This window comes from Telopea speciosissima, chromosome 10 (assembly GCF_018873765.1).
Source record: "Telopea speciosissima isolate NSW1024214 ecotype Mountain lineage chromosome 10, Tspe_v1, whole genome shotgun sequence".
Taxonomy (NCBI): domain Eukaryota; kingdom Viridiplantae; phylum Streptophyta; class Magnoliopsida; order Proteales; family Proteaceae; genus Telopea; species Telopea speciosissima.
The window spans coordinates 46,424,718-46,444,558 of record NC_057925.1 but is presented as its reverse complement, the minus strand read 5'-3'; the positions used below and the strand labels follow the sequence as shown (position 1 = coordinate 46,444,558).

General features: G+C 42.1%; 1 protein-coding gene and 1 pseudogene across 5 annotated transcripts in view; one reads left to right on the top strand and one right to left on the bottom strand.

Annotated features, from left to right (window-relative positions):
* Positions 1–16,159, top strand: part of LOC122643145 — a 40,772-nt gene extending 24,613 nt beyond the window's left edge. For 4 of the 5 annotated variants that reach the window (XM_043836791.1, XM_043836793.1, XM_043836788.1 and 1 more), the window contains one exon: positions 15,752–16,159. The gene's annotated coding sequence lies outside the window, so the exon portion shown is untranslated. Of the gene's footprint in view, positions 1–8,871; positions 8,883–15,751 lie in introns of those variants that run through there. The other variant, XM_043836790.1, reaches the window with a different exon arrangement.
* LOC122643643 lies at positions 780–18,657 on the bottom strand (annotated as a pseudogene).
* Between the last annotated feature and the right edge of the window lie 1,184 nt (positions 18,658–19,841).

Genomic DNA, 19,841 nt, shown 5'->3' with positions numbered 1-19,841 from the left:
CTCCAACGTGTTGAGTTTGATAGTCTCCTCTGTCCTGTCCAAACTCGATGGAGTCGAGTTCTTTTCAGAGGAGGAGAATTGATGTAGTAGCACTTGACTGGTTGGACCAACATGATCAAGTTTGGAAACCCAAACCCAGACAAAACTGGTCCAACAAGGGTTGGAAGTAGTTTTGTTATTCTTTATCTGTTGTAATATGGGTTCAAGCGTAGAATTGTCATAGGGGTAATTTTGTTCTTATACCAATTCCAGAATGTTCCTTTTTACATTATAAATAAAGATGGCTGTAGTCACTCTGACTCAAGCCAGTATTCATGGAATTCAACATGGTATTAGAGCAAAAAATATTCTGGGAATTAAAAGTTTTTTCCCTTTTTTTTTCCATTTTTTCTCTCTCTCTCTCTCTCTCTCTCTCTTCTTTGTGATTCTGCCCTAAGGTCAACCACCATCGCAGGCCTCCGACAGCCCTCCGCCACCACCACCAGCCCTTCTCTGCCTTCCGCCAGCCCCCGCTGGTCCCTCCACCACCTACCGCCACCTCTGTCAACGCCCGCATGCCCCTCCACTACCTTCTGCCACCTTCACCATGCCCGCAGGCCTCTCGCCTCCCGTCTTTCTTGTGAGAGGTCCTCTCCCTTTGACGTTTTTTCCCCCACCCTTGGTGGTGAGTTGACTCCCATCGAGGGTTATTTTTCTTCCCTCCTTATGTTTTGATTTTTTTTTTAGGCTTAGTTTTTTGGTTTCTGCGATATTTTTTACTAGCCACCATGCCTGACAATTCAGAGATCTCTTCTGCTTTCTCTGGTTTTGATGGTTCGTTGCAACGTGACTTTATTCCGTTTCCGATGAACCCATCAAGTTAAATGGTAGCAATTATCTTTTGTGGTCTTGTTCTTGCTTGTTTGCAATTGGTTTCCGTGGTCTATCTGGCTACATCATAGGCACTCGGGTCAGACATACTGAGGCTGGTTCTGCACATGATTGATGGTTGAATTTTAATTTCTTGGTCATGTCCTATCTGGTTGATTCCATGAACCAAGAAATTACCGGGCGTTAGCTTCTCCTTGATTCGGTTGCAAAAATTTGGAAGACAGCCCAGGACACCTATTCTCAGGTTGGGAATGCTGCCCAATGTTATGAATTCTGTCAGAAGATCCGTTCTACCAAGCAGTTGGAGTTGTCCCTGTCTCAGTATTACAATACCATGTGTACCATGTGGCAGCAGTTGGATTTTCTGGGCACCTTCACTGCAACCTGTGATGTTGATGCCACGGCCTTTCGAAAGTGGGAGGATTGTTTACGTGTTTTAGATTTCTTGGCCGGACTCAATATTGAGTTTGATAAGATCTAGGCCAACATTTTGAATCGGGACCCACTCTGAACTCTTGAGCAGGCCTATGTGATTCTTTTAGCTGAGGACAGTTGGCGTACTACCATGGTTCATCTTGTTACTCAGGAAAGATCGGCCCTTATTTCTGGTTTACAGTCTTCCCGTGGCAATTCTGTCCGTAATGTTACTACTGATCGGCCATTTGGTGATCGCCCTCCTATAAAATGTGATCACTGTGGGAAGGAATGTCACACCAAGGACCGATGTTAGAAGCTTCATGGTCGCCTTGCAGATACTCGCGGGCATGGGAAGGGTGGTTCCAATCGGCCCAGTAACACATGTGCTCATCAGGCATCTATAGAAGAACAACCTGACCAATCTCTTTCGCAGGTTGTGGTGGCTGAACTGCAAAATTTATGGGATATGGTGACTTGCTTGGACACATCTTCGACATCTGTATCTCCTTCAATGGCTGCTTCGGCTATTTCTCTGTCTGCCAATCCCATTACCACTTCTTCCACAGGTATTTCATTTGGTGGAAGCTACACCTCTGGCATGCCTGATTCTTGGGTTATTGACTTAGTGGCAACTGACCATATGACAGGTTCTTCCTCCCTTTTTTACAAATATTTCCGTTTATCTGGTCATAATAAGGTTCATGTTGCTAATGGGTCTCTTTCTCCTATTTCGGGGAAGGGATCCGTGCAGTGCACTTCCTCTCTTTGCTTTTCATCTGTGTTACATGCCCCTAAATTCTCTACTAATTTGCTTTCCATTAGTAGCCTAACCAGGGATTTAAACTGCAAAGTAACATTTTTTCCGAACCATTGTTTGTTCCAGGACTTGGAAGCGGGCAGTATGATTGCATGTGGTAAGGTGGTTGGTGGTCTGTACGTGCTTGATAGTTCACGGGCAGCTTTGACATCTCAGTCTGCATCTTTTGATTTTGATTATGCATTGTCTGAATTGAATAATTGGCATCATCGTTTAGGTCATCCACCGATTGGTGTTTTATCTGATTTATTTCCTAGTTTATTGAAACGATGTAATAAACATACTTTTTCTTGTGATGCTTGCACTTTGGCAAAGCAAACTAGAAGTGTTTTCCTATTTTTGATAATCGAAGTTTGAGTCCATTTGGTTTTATACATTCTGATGTGTGGGGCCTTGCTCGATGTGTTTCTACTTCTGGGTTTCGATGGGTAGTTTCCTTTATTGATTATTTTGGTCGGACCACTTGGGTCTACTTGATGCATAGTAAGAGTGACGTCTTTACCTGTTTTACCCTATTTCATAAAATGGTCCAGACCCAGTTCGATGCCAAAGTGAAGATTCTCCGGTCCGATAATGGAAAAGAATACATGGATGGTGCCTTTCGCTCCTATTTGGATACTCATGGGATAATTAATCAGACCTCGTGTGTGGATATCCCTGCTTAGAATGGGGTTGTTGAACGAAAGAACCGACATTTATTGGAGGTTGCTCGGTCTCTTATGTTTGATATGGCTGTTCCTCCTCGTTTCTGGGGTGATGCCATCCTTACTGCCACTTACCTTATCAATTGGCTTCCATCACGTCTCTTGGGTGGTCGCTGCCCATTGGCTATTTTGTTGGGCAAATCCACATTTGTTGTGCCCGCAAAGTTTTTTGGTTGTGTGATGTTTGCCCGGAATCGCCATGTTCACGGCAAGTTTGATCCTAAAGGGCTGTGGTGTCTTTTTCTTGGCTACTCGGCTACCCAGAAGGGGTATAAATTCTATCACCCTCCTACACGAAAAGTGTTTGTCACCATGGATGTGTTCAGGGAATTTGAAGCTTATTTTAAACAGCTGATACCTCTGCAGGGGGAGATTCTAAGAGATTAAGAGGTCCCGCTGATTGCTCCTTTGGATATTAATATATCTACTTTAGAGGATGCCTTTGTTAAGCTGGAAGATGGGATTACAAGTTAGGAACAAGAAGTGGGACAGAATAAGCAGCAGCAAACAGTCCAGGGGGAGAATAATATGCAAACTTACTCTCGTGGAACTGATTTTCCTTATGGCCCCTCGGTATAAAGAGACCACCACCACTAATTCTACACAATCGGCACCTGCTCCAAGTCCCACTCTTAGTCATCTTCCTGGTAAGCTTCCTCCTGATCCTAGTCTTGATTTCCCATTGCTATTTGAAAACCAAAGAGGAGTTGTACACAACATCCTATTTCCAATTTTGTGTCATACAACGCTCTAACTCCTTCATTCCATGTTTTTGTGTCTTCATTATCCTTTGTTACCATTCCTAACAATTGGCAGGAAGCAATAGCCGAACAGAAATGGAAAGATGCAATGAATGAAGAAATGCTTGCCCTTGAGAAGAATCAGACCTTGGATTTGGTAAAACCTCCACCTAGAAAAAAACCCGTTGGATGCAAATGGGTATTTGTTGTAAAACACAAATCAGATGGCTCAGTGGAGAGATATATAAAGCAAGGTTAGTTGCCAAAGGGTTCACTCAAACCCAAGGAATTGATTATCAAGAGACTTTTGCTCCTGTGGCAAAGATGAATACTGTGCGAGTCATCATTTCTTGTGCTATGAATCAAGGTTGGGATCTCCAACAACTTGATGTGAAGAATGCCTTCTTGCATGGAGACTTGGAAGAGGATGTTTACATGGAGATACCTCCTGGTTTTGCTTCTTTAGAAACTCAGGGAAAGGTATGCAAGTTGAAAAAAGCCCTGTACGGTCTAAAGCAGTCACCAAGGGCTTGGTTTGGTCGCTTCCATAAGGCCATGATTGCATAGCAATGCTGATCATACCTTGTTTGTAAAAAAGGTGGGACAGTAGGTGACAATTTTGATTGTCTATGTTGATGATATAGTAATTACAGGCAGTAATGCATAGGAAATTCAGAAGCTGAAGATTTATCTGGGCGCCGAATTTGAAGTCAAAGATTTGGGGAAGTTAAGGTATTTCTTGGGGATTGAGGTTGCCTATTCAGCAAAGGGCATATTTCTTTCTTAGAGAAAATATACATTGGATTTATTGAGTGAAATAGGGATGCTTGGTTGTAAACCGGCAGATACTCCTCTTGAGCCCAACACACACTTGAAGAGTAAGGAAGGTGATCCGATGGATAAGAGTAGCTATCAGAGGTTAGTTGGTTGGTTGATATATCTCTCACATACTCTACTAGATATTACATTTGCTGTGAGTGTAGTGAGTCAGTACATGCATGATCCTCACTCCTCACACTTGGAGGCAACATACAGAATACTTCGGTACTTGAAGTCCTCTCCTGGAAATGGAGTCTTGTATTCTCCACATAGTCATCTTTGGGTAGAAGCATACACTGATGTAGATTGGGCTAGAAGTCCTGATTATAGGAAGTCAACATCCGGATATTGCACATTTGTTGGAGGAAAGTTAACTAGTTGGAGAAGCAAGAAACGAGCAGTTGTGGCCAGATCTAGTGCTGAAGCCGAGTTTAGAGCTATAACACAAGGTATGTGTGAACTTCTCTGGCTCAAGGGTAATGTAGTCCTAAATAGGTAGGAGACCTACTAGGTGCCAGGTAGATCAAACCCTCACAAAGGTGCTGGCTGATTGGGCAGATTGGGGTATTTTAGGTCAAATAGGGTTAGGTTTATGAGAATAGGGTTAAATCTTATATGGTTTTAATGGGCAGGTCTAGGAGAAGCTAATAGGGTAGGTTTGAACAAGGTTTAAACAAAATTTAAAAATTACAGAAATTAGGGTTAGGGTTTCGGGTTTTGGGTTTTAGAATTTAGGTTAAAACTGGGGTTTAAACTTGGAATTAGGGCAAGGGGCTAAGGTCGAGTGCTAAGGGCAATGGGAAGGGTACTCGACTGTAATATGGTGTAGTTCTGATGGCTGAATTGGGTTATACAGAATTTAGGGTTTTTTTTTTGTTCTACAGAGACGAGGCAAATTAGGGTTTGAGTGGTTGGATGGGGCTGCAACTTAGGTCGAGTGAAGGAGGAGATGAGAGGGGCCTGTGGTTGAAATTTGGTTGAGATTGGATGGAGGAACAAGGCTGGACAGAATTGAGAACAAATAGGGTTTATGGGGATTGATGGGTTTTTAATGGAGGAGACAATGTGCATCTATTAGGGCAGGTGAGGCTTGGGTTGGAGGATTAAGAAGAAGAGGAGAATACTGAAACAGTAAATAACTTACTGGTTTAAGGAGATCTTCAATGGCAGCAACCTTGAAGACAGCTTTGAAGATGAACCTCCCGATCTACAAGATGCAAGGAGTCACTAGAGATCCACCAGCCCTTCAACCTTGATATGACTCACAAGGGGGATCTTGATATGACTCACAAGACATTCTCAAAAGAGAGAAACAGCAGCAGCAGTAGCCAGCAGAAAACGAAATATATTTTTTAAAAAACTGAATTGTGGGGGAGCCTCTCCCACGATTCATTAAAATAAAGAGGCCTAGTGCCTAAATCCTAACACAAGTCAAAATCTCCTTCATATATCATGGAAGGGAGTAGCTAACTTAAAATAACCTAAACTTAAAAGGTAAAAAGACTTATCTACCCCTAATAGCGTAAAATAAAAGAGATTAGCTTAAATTGAACCAATTGGATGCAACCAATTTGAATCGGTTCAATTAAAGATTTAAAAATAAAAGTAAGTATAGAATTGAAATAAACTAAGTATAAACTAGTCTAAGGCTTCTGCTAAAACCCTATGATCAGGGGGGGCTTCTTTAGCTCATGGAGGCTTGGATCTGCATCAAAGGGAGTTCTTCAAGATTTGGGTATGAATGCTGATCTTCCAATGCGACTCTACTGTGACAGCAAGTCTACAATCAGCATTGCTCACAACCCGGTCCAACATGATCGTACCAAACATGTTGAGATTAATCGGCATTTTATCAAGGAGAAGTTGGAGCAAGGAATTATTTGTATCCCATTTATTCAGTCCAGTGAGTAGCTGGTTGATCTCCTTACCAGAGGAATTAGTTGTAAGTTATTTTGTCCTATAATTAGCAAGTTGGGCATGTTCGATATGTATGCTCCAACTTGAGGGGGAGTGTTGTAATATGGGTTCAAGGGTACAATTGTACTAGGGGTAATTTTGTCTATGTACCAATTCCAGAATGTTCCTTGTTACAGAACTGAAGATAAAACCTAACCTGTAGCAATCGAACTAGAAGAAGAAAGCAAAGAAGAAAAAAGAAGATCTGAGAAGAGAAGAAGTAAAAACCGAGAGAAAGAGAGAAGACTTCTCACGATTTAGTTAGTTGCTAAATCGTGAGAGGCAGGTTTTATTTATAATCAAACTTAAGTGAATTACAATAAGAAACACCCAAAATACCCTTGAGACATAAAATTAAATAGAACTAACTAGAGAGACCATAAAAGACAGAAATAACCCATAACCCCAAATAACTAAAACACGATAATCTTAACACTCCCCCTCAAGCTGGAGCGTAGACATCACCAAGATCTAGCTTGGAACAACCACTTGCAAACTGTGGTCGAAACAAAGCTTTGGTAAACATATCTCCAAGTTGAAACTGGGATCGAACAAAGGGAGTAGTAATCAACTTCTTTAGGACAGCATCGCGAACAAAATGACAGTCAACTTCAATGTGCTTGGTTCGTTCATGAAACAGAAGGTTGTTGGCAATATAGATAGCAGCCTGGTTATCACAGTACATCTCCATGGGTTGATCACTGAAATAACCAAGTTTATGAGTAAAGGAACGAACCCACATCAACTCAGCAGCTGTGTGAGCCATAGCTCTGTACTCAGCCTCTGCACTGGAACGAGCAACAGTAGTGTTTCTTGCTCTTCGAAGTAACCAAGTTACCACCAAAGAAAGTACAATGACCTGTAGTAGATCTACGATCACCATCAGATCCAGCCCAATCGGCATCAGAAAATCCAATAATGCTAGTGTGTCTGACGGCGATAGACAAGCCCCTTGCCAGGAGCACCCTTAAGGTAACGTAAAATACGACAAGCAGCCTCCCAATGAACTTGCTTAGGCGTCTGCATGAACTGACTGACAACACCCACAGCAAAGGAAATGTCAGGACGAGTAACTGTAAGATAGATAAGTCTACCGACCAGGCATCGATACTGGTGTGGATCACTAAAGTCTGTGTCATCAGAAGCACCAAACTTGACATGAGGGTCCATAGGAGTATCAATAGGTTTACAACCCATCATACCTGTCTCATCAAGTAAATCAATAACATACTTTCTTTGGGACAAGCTTAGACCGCGAGTACTGCGAACAACCTCAATGCCAAGAAAATACCTGAGGTTACCCAAATCCTTAATTTGAAAATTGTCAAGTAGATATGTCTTCACCTGTGCAATCCCAGAAGCATCATTACCAGTAATAATAATTTCATCAACATATACTGCTAAGATGACCACATTAGACCCCTGTCGTCTAACAAAGATTGAGTGATCAGAGTAGCACTGAGAGAATCCACAACCAGCAACAACACTGCTAAATTTATCAAACCAGGCATGGGGAGACTGTTTTAGTCCGTAAATTGCCTTGTGAAGGCGACAAACTCGGACACTATCCTCCCCCTGAGCAACATAACTAGGAGGTTGCTCCATATACACCTCCTCCTGTAGGTCACCATATAAGAAAGCATTCTTCACATCCATCTGGAAAAGGGGCCAGTCAAGGTTAACAGCCAAAGAAAGCAAAATACGAATTGAATTCAGCCTTGCAACAGGAGAGAAAGTCTCAAAATAATCAACCCCATAGGTCTGGGTAAACCCCTTAGCAACCAAACCAGCCTTGTGCCGCTCCACAGAACCATCGGGATTGTACTTCACTGTGTACACCCAATGACACTTAACAAGATCCTTACCAGGTGGGAGATCAACCAAAGACCAAGTCTTACGAGAGATGAGAGCCTCCATCTCCACATCCATAGCATTTTTCCACTCAGGGTGAGACATAGCAATGGTATAAGAAGAGGGAATAAAAGTAGAATGTAATGCAGTAGCAAAAGCACGATAATGAAGGGGAAGATGAGAAACAGACACATAATTTGCCAGAGGATAAAGAGGACGGGTAGTGCAAGTACGAGTACCTTTTCTCTGTGCAATAGGGAGATCATCAACATCAACAGTAGGATCTGCAATCAAAGAATCAGCTGGTGGCGGTAAAGGGGGGGCCTCAATAGGTTGAAGAGGAAGCAGCGGTTGTTGTTGGTGATGACGCACATAAACCTGTACAGGCGGGGCAGCTATCGGCAGAGGAAGAGGAGCAGGGGCAGCAACCCAACCAACCACATCAAGAGTAACATCACGGAGGAACCACAAATAAGGAATTCATAACAAGAGTAAACATCGATACCTTTGTACGAGAATAGCCAAGGAATAAACACTTAACAGCCCGAGGAGATAACTTATCAAGCCCTGGGCGAAGCACATGAACAAAACACTGACAACCAAAGACACGAGGAGGGAGAGAGAAAAACAGCTCGATTAGGAAACATTATGTTGAAAGGAATTTGATTATTGAGAAGAGAAGAAGAAAAACCGAGAGAAAGGGAGAAGACTTCTCACGATTTAGTTAGTTGCTAAATTGCTTTTAAATGAACACCAAATTGAACTCGAATTTCATTATAAAACTGTTTGAAGACAGACACAAATTCAGAGCGATTCTTCAAGAGGTACAACCATGTCATCCGAGAATGATCATCAATAAAACTAGCAAAATAAGAAAACCCTAACTGACTTTTGACCCTACAAGGACCCCAAATATCCGAATGAACCAACTGAAATAAAGAAGTACTCCTAGACTCTGGACTCAAAGGAAAAACAGTACGATGATGCTTGCCAAGCTCACAAGCTTCACACTCGATACGGGAGACAGACTTGCAACTGGGAACAAGGTGCTGCAGCTTAGAGAGAGAAGGATGTCCTAGCCGATAGTGCCAATGTAAAGGAGATACGCCAGGAGAAGTAGCAACCGCTACAGTAGATGTAGTTCCCAAATCAAAGTAATAGAGGCCTCCCTTCTCATACCCGCCACCAATCTTCGTCTTTGTTGCAAGATCCTGAAAGACATAATAAGAAGGGTGAAAGGTTATAGAACAATTCAAAGTTTTAGTTAATTGACTAACAGACAAAAGATTAAGAGGAAGGTTGGGAACATGAAGAACATTAGGTAAAGATATGTCAGAAGACAAGGAAACTTTCCCATGACCAATGACTGGTATGGAGGATCCATCCGCAATAGAAATCCGAGAGGACATAGAAGACTGTGTGTAAGATGAAAACAAATTAGGCTTACCGGTCATGTGAGACGATGCTCCGGAGTCAATGACTCACGGAGAGGATGAAGACGCAAAACAAGCAGTAGTACAAGCAGTAGTACCTGAGTGGGCAAGGACAGCTGTAGATGTAGAAGATGAAGTCTCAAGTTGCTGGACACGTTGTAAGAGTTGAGAGACTAAGTCATTAGAAGAGTTACCACCATCAGTAGAGGATCCCGGGACAGGGTCGGAAGAGTGCACAGAATCAGCCCCTCCATCAGATACGGCAGAATTTGCAAACTGCTCACGGGCCCACTGTGGTTTGCCATGTTTGAGCCAACACTTATCAATAGTATGATTAGACCGATTACAATGAGTGCACCATCTAGAACCAGCATCAACAGAACCAGAACCAGCAGTGTTAGACATAGTCCCACGACCTCCAGAACCAACTCCACGACCGCGAGAAGAGGTACCACCACCACCACGGCTACGCCCTCCAACAGAAGTGAAAAGGGCAGAATTATCTTTGTTGGGAGAAGCTGAATCAGACTTCACCACTGAAGGAGATACAACTCTCTGGAGCCGACAATATGCTTCATTCATAGAGGGGATCTTCTCTCCAATCAACAATTGACTTTTGATGGATTGAAGATCAGAGTCTAACCCAGAGAGAAATTTGGCAACCAAAAATTCAGATCGTTGGGACTTAATTACAGCAGCATCAGTAGAGATTGGCTGGTATACATTAAGTTCTTCCCATTTCCCCTTCAATGAACTGTAATACTCACCAAGGGATTTTCCATCTTGTTTAAAAGAGAAGAATTTCTCATAGAGGTCATAAATTCGGGACAGATTTGTATCTTGAGAGTAGCTTTCCTTGAGTTCTTCCCAAACACCCTTGGCAGTTTTATGAAACATAACATTAGAAGCAATGGAGGGTTCCATGCTATTCCAAAGCCAGCAAAGAAGGGTTGCATTCTCAGCCTTCCAAGCATCATATTTGTCATTAGTAGATTCCAGAGGTGCCATGGTAAGGTATTTCATCTTCCGGCGAGTGGTGATATAGACCTCAAAGGCTTGAGACCAAAGAAGATAATTAGAAGCACCATTCAGCTTCACACTGGTAATCTAAATGTTAAAGTTGTCGGTAGAAGACTTAGAATCAGCCATTAGGGAAAATAATAGATGTAAACACCAATGTCGATAACAACCCAAAAGTAAACCCTCATTAGGGTAAAATCGATAGCCTTGAAGAATAGGGCAGAACAGCCCAATACAGAGGTATAATCTTTGATGAAGATAACCAGCAATAATGATGTATAATCACTGTAAATCCAGCAGCAATAATGAAGAACAGATCCCAGAAGAAAAACAAATCGATTTCCACAGGGTTTTGGAATATCGATTGTCAGGATTTTAGGCAAGCAAGGAACCAATCTTCAAGGACTTCGAACAACAGCAGGAACATACACAATCAGTTGCAGCATAGCAGGGAACTCTAGTCCTTCATGAATATATGACTAGAGTTCAGATCAATAGAAGCAGCATATGGTTGCCGTAGACCACGATAGAAATAAAGGGATGAAGAACCTTCAAAGCAGCAGCAGCAAGGAGAATCTCGTGGATTAGAATTCAATGCTCTGATACCATGTAACAGAACTGAAGATAAAACCTAACCTGTAGCAATCGAACTAGAAGAAGAAAGCAAAGAGGAAAGAAGAAGATCTGAGAAGAGAAGAAGTAAAAACCGAGAGAAAGAGAGAAGACTTCTCACAATTTAGTTAGTTGCTAAATCGTGAGAGGCAGGTTTTATTTATAATCAAACTTAAGTGAATTACAATAAGAAACACCCAAAATACCCTTGAGACATAAAATTAAATAGAACTAACTAGAGAGACCATAAAAGACAGAAATAACCCATAACCCCAAATAACTAAAACACGATAATCTTAACATTCCTCTTTACATTATAAATAAAGATGGCTGTAGTCATTCTAACTCAAGCAAATATTCATGGAATTCAACATTATAAAAGTTGGATATGTTATGTAGGACTAGGATATTTAGTTTTAAGTGGGATTGCAAGTTATTTTTAGTCTTAGAATCTAGTTAGGGGTCTTGTATGTTTTCTTATATATAATTGCATGTACCCATGTTGGAACACAGAACGTATAGAAAATTGAATTGGGTTTTGCACTTTTGCTCTGCATGAGTGTGTGGTTGTGTGTATCCTCTTCCCCCATGCAACACTAAGTTTCTTCTCAGATTTCCTCTCTCCTCTCTCCGGTCCTCCACCAATTTGCAAAGCAAATGATTGACCATTCAATGCTCCATTTGTTTCATGCAATACAATTTTAGAGGTACACATGAATACCAAATCTTTAGGTTACAAATCAGCTTGGTATTGGATAAGCATCAGATGTAGTTTTCTAAAATTCTGAGAGTCAACTATGGGATTGGCTAATCCACTTGAGATCAGTCGCCTACCCTGTTGCTTCACCCCCATGCCTCAGTACTTCTGGATTGCTTTTCTGAGTTGGCGGATCAATCAAGTGGATCATAGAAATTGGTTGATCACTCACAATATTACAGCAGTTAACTTAGTGTAATGGATAAAAACTGCAGCATGAGCATCCCCCCGGCCCAAAAAAGAAGCAAAAAGCTGCAGCTTTCCCTCCCACCAATTTATTCAGCTCTGTCTGGTTGGAAGTGAAGTGAAGTGAAGGGAAAAGAAATGAAATTAAAACAAAATAAAATGGAAAATTATTCAATCATTTATTACCAACAATGATTGTATGACAAATTCCTAAACAAACTAATTGTAGTGATTAAATTTTCCTTTAAGTTTTCAGCAAAATTCTTTGGAAATAATAAAGTACAATAGGGTTAGGGATCTATTCGAAAAGTTTAATTTATCATATTTGTATGATTTTTCAAGTTAGTTGCAAAATCATGATTACAAAAGTTTGCATTTAAAAAAAAAAAAAAAATTTCCCTTCCCTTCATTTTCCTTTACTTGTAATCAGACAGAGCCTTCATGAAATGGCTTTCTCACTCTCCCTGGTGTCTTCTCCCCCTTTGATTTTACCAGCCTCTCTCTCTCTCTCTCTCTCTCTCTCTCTTAATTCCTCCAGTATCTCTTTTCCCTGCAATTCCTCTGGTCTCCCACCCATCTGCAATCTCATTGCAGTTTCTATCCCTCTCTGTTTGGAGTAACATCTAAAGAAACCAATAATCCATTGTTCGAGCATCAAGCATTTGAAGGACAGTTAGTAATAAATCCACTTATGAGCAAAATGCCTGTTGCCCAAGCCAAATGAAGGGGCGAGAAAGGTGGCTCTGATACCACACTGTTAGGTAATCATGGGATCATCTCTTGGTCCTTCCATGAGAAATCAATCATAGGGAATTTATGGTATAATAAAAATCTATTACACCGATCTCTTTTGCCACGACAAGGTGCCCATAACTTCTCAGATCCAAGTGCCTGTTCATTCTCGTAAGTCAGGTCTGAGCAATGTTGCAATAACCTTTTTTCTCATATCCCATCTTGGCGAAAACCCTCATTGAGATGAGATGAGAGAGAGAAACCCACCAATATATATGAAAATCCAAACTGAGGTCACAAATGTTCACTGCTCTTAGTGGAACTCCAATCTCTCTCAGACCTCACCGAGATGAGATGAGATAGAGAAACCCACCAGTATAATTGAAAATCCAAATCGAAGTCACAATTGTTTGCTGCTCTTGGTAGAACTCCAATCTCTCGTAGATCTTATCTTAAGAAGAATTTTTTTTTTTTTTGGGGGATGAATAAAAAATTTCATTACCAAAGGAAAGAAGGGGGGGAGGGAGGGAACAAACAAGCACAAGCCAAAAACAAGGCCCTACCAAAAAAGGCAAGGACAAACAAAAGAGGACAGGAGCCTCAACTAAATTAGCACACTAAGGCAAAGCGCCTGGCCTACAAAACAAACGAAACCACTCTATCCCGGGTCCATGGGCACGCGACAGAGGGCATGATCTCCAATAATCAAGCTCTGAGGCAAAAGCTTTTCCTGGCAAGGAAGGGAATAGGCAATGTAGGGACTGATCTTGGGGAAAGGAGGGGAGCTGGGTTACGGCAGCGAAAGACACGGAGGGCAGGAGGGCTTTAGGCTGGGGAACAGAGGGATTAAGACAAGAAGACGCTGGCCCATTAGGCCCAGCTGGGTCAGGCAGAAGGAAATGGATGATGGGTCGGGCAAGAGAGGGAATGGGCGAGGAGTTAGAAGAGCCCACAGGGTCTTCGTTGGGGGAGGGTTAGACTGGGGAAAGGGAAGATCGAGGGTTCAGAAAAGGCTTGGAAAGCCCTTTGAGAAAGGAGGAAATCCCCACGCACGAAGGGACAGATCTGGGAGAAAACAGAGGAGAAGGATCAGGCGTAGAGAGAGGAAGTGGAGGGGGCAAGGACAGTCTGGGGAGCAGAGGAGGCTAGCAAGGGATGGCGACAGGTCACCTGGTTGCAGAGAAGAGGAAGGCGACAGGCTGGCTGGCAGGAGGAGAGAGGGACAGAGGTTGGATCCTTGGGAGATGGGTTTGCAACATCATTGCAGAGACCTTCGGTCTGAAGAATGGAGAAACGATTTGGACCAGCGGTAGCCGTTGAGGGAACCGATGGACCAAAGGGAGTATGACCTCAGGGAGAGCTGCGGCGAGACCTGTGATGTCTCCTTCTTCTCTAGCCACGGCTAGGGCTACCAGAATGGCAGTCGGAGGATCGAGAGAGGTATTGTGGCCATTACGGGAGATCATCTGGTCCATAGGATCATCTACAGGGATGGCATCTTCAGTAGCATCTTGGCTGGGGTTCGTCAGAGGAGCATCAACTCTAGTAGCAGCTTCACAAGCAATCAAAGCTACCTTTGGGGCACAGAAGGAAGATTCATGGCCAAAAGTTTTACAGATGAGACAATGAGGAGGCTTCCAATCATAATGAACTTCTTGCTCAAAGGAGTAGTCATCTACTTAATTTTGGTGAGAGGAGGGAGAGGAGATTCTGCAGATACCACGACACAGATACGAGCAATGGCCAGCCGGTCCTTTCTCGTAGTTCTAACATCTGAGAAGAGGGGATTACCCACAACAGATCCTACCATGCTTAGACCTTCCGAACACCAGAAGTGGAGCGGCAACCCAGGAAGAGAGATTCTCCCGATTCAGTTGAAGATGACGCTGTCATTGCTGGAGTAATAAAGGCTTCTTCCCTACTTGCCCCGGGCCTCCTTCAAGGGCACGACTTTTAGCGGCTCCATTAGAGAATTTGAAAACAAATAAGCCGTTTTCGAGAAGGAAGGTTTCAAGGTTGTCAAGGGGTTTTCATTGTTTGGACAGTGAGGGCTTCACAATGTGGAAAGGAGGGCGTGAGCCCAGAAAATGGCCAACCAAACAGTTACCCCAAAGATTTGCTTTGCCATCGAGCAGACCAGGAGGGCAGAAGGCAACTCTAGAGTCACCCTCAAGAGAAGGGGCTATGAAACGAAGGGAAAATCCTTCTCTAGAGGGGTTTGGAGGAGAACTGAAAAGGGAACTCCATTGCGGGAGAGGCAGAGAGGCAGGGGGAGAAGATGAAGGAGACGAGGGAGCATCAGGGGTATCCAGGTGAGGAACAGGAACAGGCGTAGATGGGTTTCCGGCAGCAGAGGCTGCCGGAGGAGAAGCAGGCAAGGGCTCCGGCATGCTACATTCCTCCTGTCGTGCCTTAAGAAGATATTGATATTGCTGCCAAATCCATTTTTCCATCTCTGAAACTCAATCATTAAAAACTCAAAGCATGACAAAGCTTCTATATATTACATATTTTTATAAATAATTACCATCTTGGCATTGACTTAGTGATCTGCCTAGTAGGCTTGCTGTTCTTTTTTTCTTCTGAGTTTTGAAACATTGATCAGATGACTACAATAATTAATTGGGTTAATATTGGGGCAGATAACTTTAGCAGGAACCATTGACCTACATGTCTCATGTCCTAAATATGATAAAGTATATATAGTCCACAGAATGAAACTCAGGGCAGCCAGTGAGGATTTTCATCTCCAATTTATTTGCTGTTGTATTTTAGGATTGATGTTCGTTCCTTCAAAATCTCTCTTCTATTTCTCTTACACCTCCGCGTTTTAACAGGTTAAAGGCAGAAGGGGACTGACTTCGTGGACTTTCTGGCATTTTGATGAGGAAGGCAAGTGCATGGCCAAATCTTGTACAGTATGTAGCTTTAGACAAGTTTGTATACTTCTCGATAGTTTTGTAATTGTAATCTTAATCCTTTTGTTTGTCTTTTGGTGCCTTTGGCTTTTGTATTTTATATTGTCCCCAATTGTAGTCTTTGGAAGGAATGTCTCTAGCCATGTAGTGTTAACAATTCTTTCATACAAGTCCGGGTTTTCTGTAACATGCTTTTCTATGCGACCGGGCCAATCGGTAAGGTCTTTAAATGACTGAAGCTTTGGAATGTGGGTTCTCTGGCCTTGAAGAGAATGGCTGGAATTTTTGGAATATCTGCAATTTCAGAATCTTCATCCATTTTTTTTTGGGGATCGAGTTTTCTTTAACCCATGGTGACTTTTCATTAATGATGATTTGATGATGGGTTATCATTAACTCCTACCACCTATTATAATAATGGTCCGAAATAGCCTTCTCTTGTACAACCAGAGAGTCAGATCTGGTGGATGAAAAGATTCTTTTGTCCAACACAATTGCCGGAAGAAATTTATAAAACAAAACATAGGGATGAGGATGTAAGGGGGTTTCAAAACCAACGAACTCATCTTGATGATCTAACATCAATATATAATTTTGCAAGTGTCTTTGCAAATGGCAGACCAAAGGAAGAATTTTCCTTATTGTATAATTTTAAAGTTTCTTTTTTAAAAACTTGAATTTGCAAATAAATATAAATTACTGTTTAAAAGACTTGGTCTCATATTTTGTAAAACTAAAAGAAAATTGTATCGGTATGTGTAAATTGCCTTGCCACTTTTTCCCCCCCAACAATTTGGAGAATTTCTTGTTTGAAGTTTGAAACTTTGAACATGCAAATAATTAAATAGGAAAGCAATTTTCTGTACGGGAGTGGACTATGCTAGCATTTCCATGTGTATATCTCTCTCCTCCTAAAAACAAAAGGGCAAAGGTGTCTTTTCACATTGGGAGGAGAGAGATAGATTCATGGGAGTGTTGACGTAGGCTACACTCCCGGACAGAGATCTTTTTCCCCTTACTATACAAAGGACTTGTTCCTATATTTTGCGAAACAAAGCAAAATGTATTGCGGATTTTCTGTTTTTCTTTTTAGGTAATTTTTTTTTTTTTAATAAAACAAAGTGTAATCACACACCAATCCCAAAAGGTTAACCGACTTTTGTGACCGTGAAATGGTGGATATACATACCACACACACTACACACACTTTGAAGAGTGAAATGGATTGTTTAATTCATGTTATTCAATATGTTGAGGGTAAATATAGGAATTTCCTAAATTAGGAATAGCGTACCAAACCCTTACCCATAGGCTCTCGCTCGCCCTACCCTCTGCATCTGCCACCCCCCTCCCCATCATTCTTGGTAGTGATTTATAGAAGAACCCTTTTCTATATGAACATCAGGTAAAGAAGTTATATGCCTTTGGGGAAATTTAAAATTACAATTATAAAATAAGCTGAATCCCACTGTACACGTTTAATTATACTGCCAAAGACGAGCTTAATTATACTTAATTAAGTACCAAGGTTCAAAGGCAAGACCTCTGATTCCTGCTTTGAGAGGTACTCAGCGTGGTTGTGCTAACTGAAACAGAGAAGGTCTTCGCCAAAGCTCTCAACTGAAACTTCTGAATCATCCCTGTAGCAGCATTTGGGAGCTCATTCATGATCACAACCTTATTAGGAATCATGAAATGTGGCAGATTCTTTTTTCTCCCTTCACTTCTGCCTTTTCTCCTTTCTCTTCTCTCTTGAGTGTTACAAAAGCACAAGGAGTCTCTGCCCAGTGTGGATGTGGCATTGCAACAACTGCAGCTTCCAACACTCTTGGATGCTTATATAGGAGACATTCCACTTCAATGCTGCTAATGCTTTCGCCAGTCTATCACATCCTCGCCCGCCGTCGCCTGTGAGGAACCATCCATCCTTAAGGCCTTGGCAGTTGTGTATGGATCCTTGAAGTAACCCTTCATAATGCTGTTTCCACACAACGCAATTTCTCCTACAGCCAATGTCAGCACACTGATGCCTGGCCGGGCTTTCAGCTTTGCCTGTTCTTCCGGTGGCAGCTGATCCCACTCGGCTTGCCACTGACACACTAACGTTGGGCCAGTGGCCTCTGTCAGCCATAAGTTTGCATCACAAGAAACCCTAGTTTTTCAATATTCTCAAGCAGTGGTGCCGTGCCGGTGGTGGTGTGCCATCGGTGAGTATCTCCTCTGGGGAGGCAATCCGACGGTGCTCCGTCGGGCTTGCCTAGAGAAGGATGTTGAACACAACTGGCGTTTAGCACAAGTGTGTCACGTTGTGTTCAACATTTGCACGGTACATGTCAAGGGCACATGTATTGCAAATGCACACGTTGGTGGTGTCACTGCAAGCGGCAACACCACACGTGCATGTCCACCCGTTGCGGTGGAACATGGAGAGTGACCATAGGTACACTAGTTCGCTCCTCATTTTCCATTGTAGTAGGAGGCTCATGGTATTCAGAAAGTACCTGTGTGTGGCTGTACACAACTCCCTTAGGTGCCGATGTTATGCTTGACACATAATTCAATGCGATTGGTTCCCACAAGAAATAGGCCCAGCAATCTGGTTTCACCCATGGCTCAATAAGTAAAGTGTATGGTCCAAGTCAGATTGTTCAAACCTTTTAGGACTTCAGACAGTTTCCAGTAATGCAAGAAAGGAAGCAATTCAACTTTTTCCCAGAATGTAAATCGAGAAGCAGTTTTATGACACGAATTTAAACAACTTCATCCAAGTGAGGGTCTTGCGCATGGACATTCATCCCTCCAAACACACCAGCAGCTCTGGGCATTAGAGTTGACAGGAAGTAGTGTAGGCCCCAATCTGATCCTTTAGTTCGGAACTCGTATGTGTGAGTTTGATTTCAGAGGTAAGAGGGCAATTGGATCCAAGCTCTCCATCTTGCCATGAGTTCTTCCAATTAATGCCATTCTTGTTAGTCCAGGCCATATTTCAGAGCAACCAAAACCTGATGCAACAATAGTGCTTGGCTCATTCTGTCACCATAAACATATCTCCAAGCTTCAAACTTCTGCAAAATAGCTCCGAATAAGATATCCATGGAACAAAGGAAGGTGCATTACTGATTTTTCAATAGAAGACATGAACTTGCAATTCAATCACTTCTAGACAAAAGAATATAGAAGACCATAAAAATGGAAGATCTGGAATAATGCTGTCTAATTTCCAAGATGAATTCTGAAAGAGAAAATTCTGCATAAGCAGTAAGAACCATCAAAACTTTGCAGATCAGAGTAAAAAACAACTAAAAAATGGAAATCACATCACTAGAAAGCAATGAAGTTGAACAACAAACTTTTATAAAAACTAGCCACATGAGAGGAGAGAGAAGTCGACAGACTATAGAGAGGGAATAAGAAGATATACTGCAAAAGTGTATATATATATATATATATATATATAGAGAGAGAGAGAGAGAGAGAGAGAGAGAGAGAGAGAGAGGGTCCTTACCTGACTACCTGAGTCGCTGGAGATGGTATTCAGTCGACGGTTGGAATTGTTGGATTGGAGAGCTGGAATTCCAGGGAGAGGGAGACTAAAGATGCAGTGGAGGCTGGAGAGAGATGAATATCTGAACTTCGAACAGGTAAAATCAAAGCTAAAAAACAAACTTTAAGCCTGTGTGGAGTGATTTTAGCTACACCAGTCATGGACTGTTTTTTGGTGGATCTGTGATCAGAGACAATTCTCTTGGCTCATCCATAGGCAAACACAACGAGAAGTACCCACATTTGTTGTCTTGACAGCAGCAGCAATAGAGTCTGTTCTTATTATGTTGAGACTTTGATACTTTGACTGCCGCTCTTTGTCCACATTTACATCTTAGATTCACAAACTTTAGTGAACCTGAGTTGTAGTCATTGATGCTAGATGATGACATTTTATCTGCAAAATACCCAACATAAATATCAGATCATTAACATGATCAAATGCTAACATAAAGGGAAACAAAGG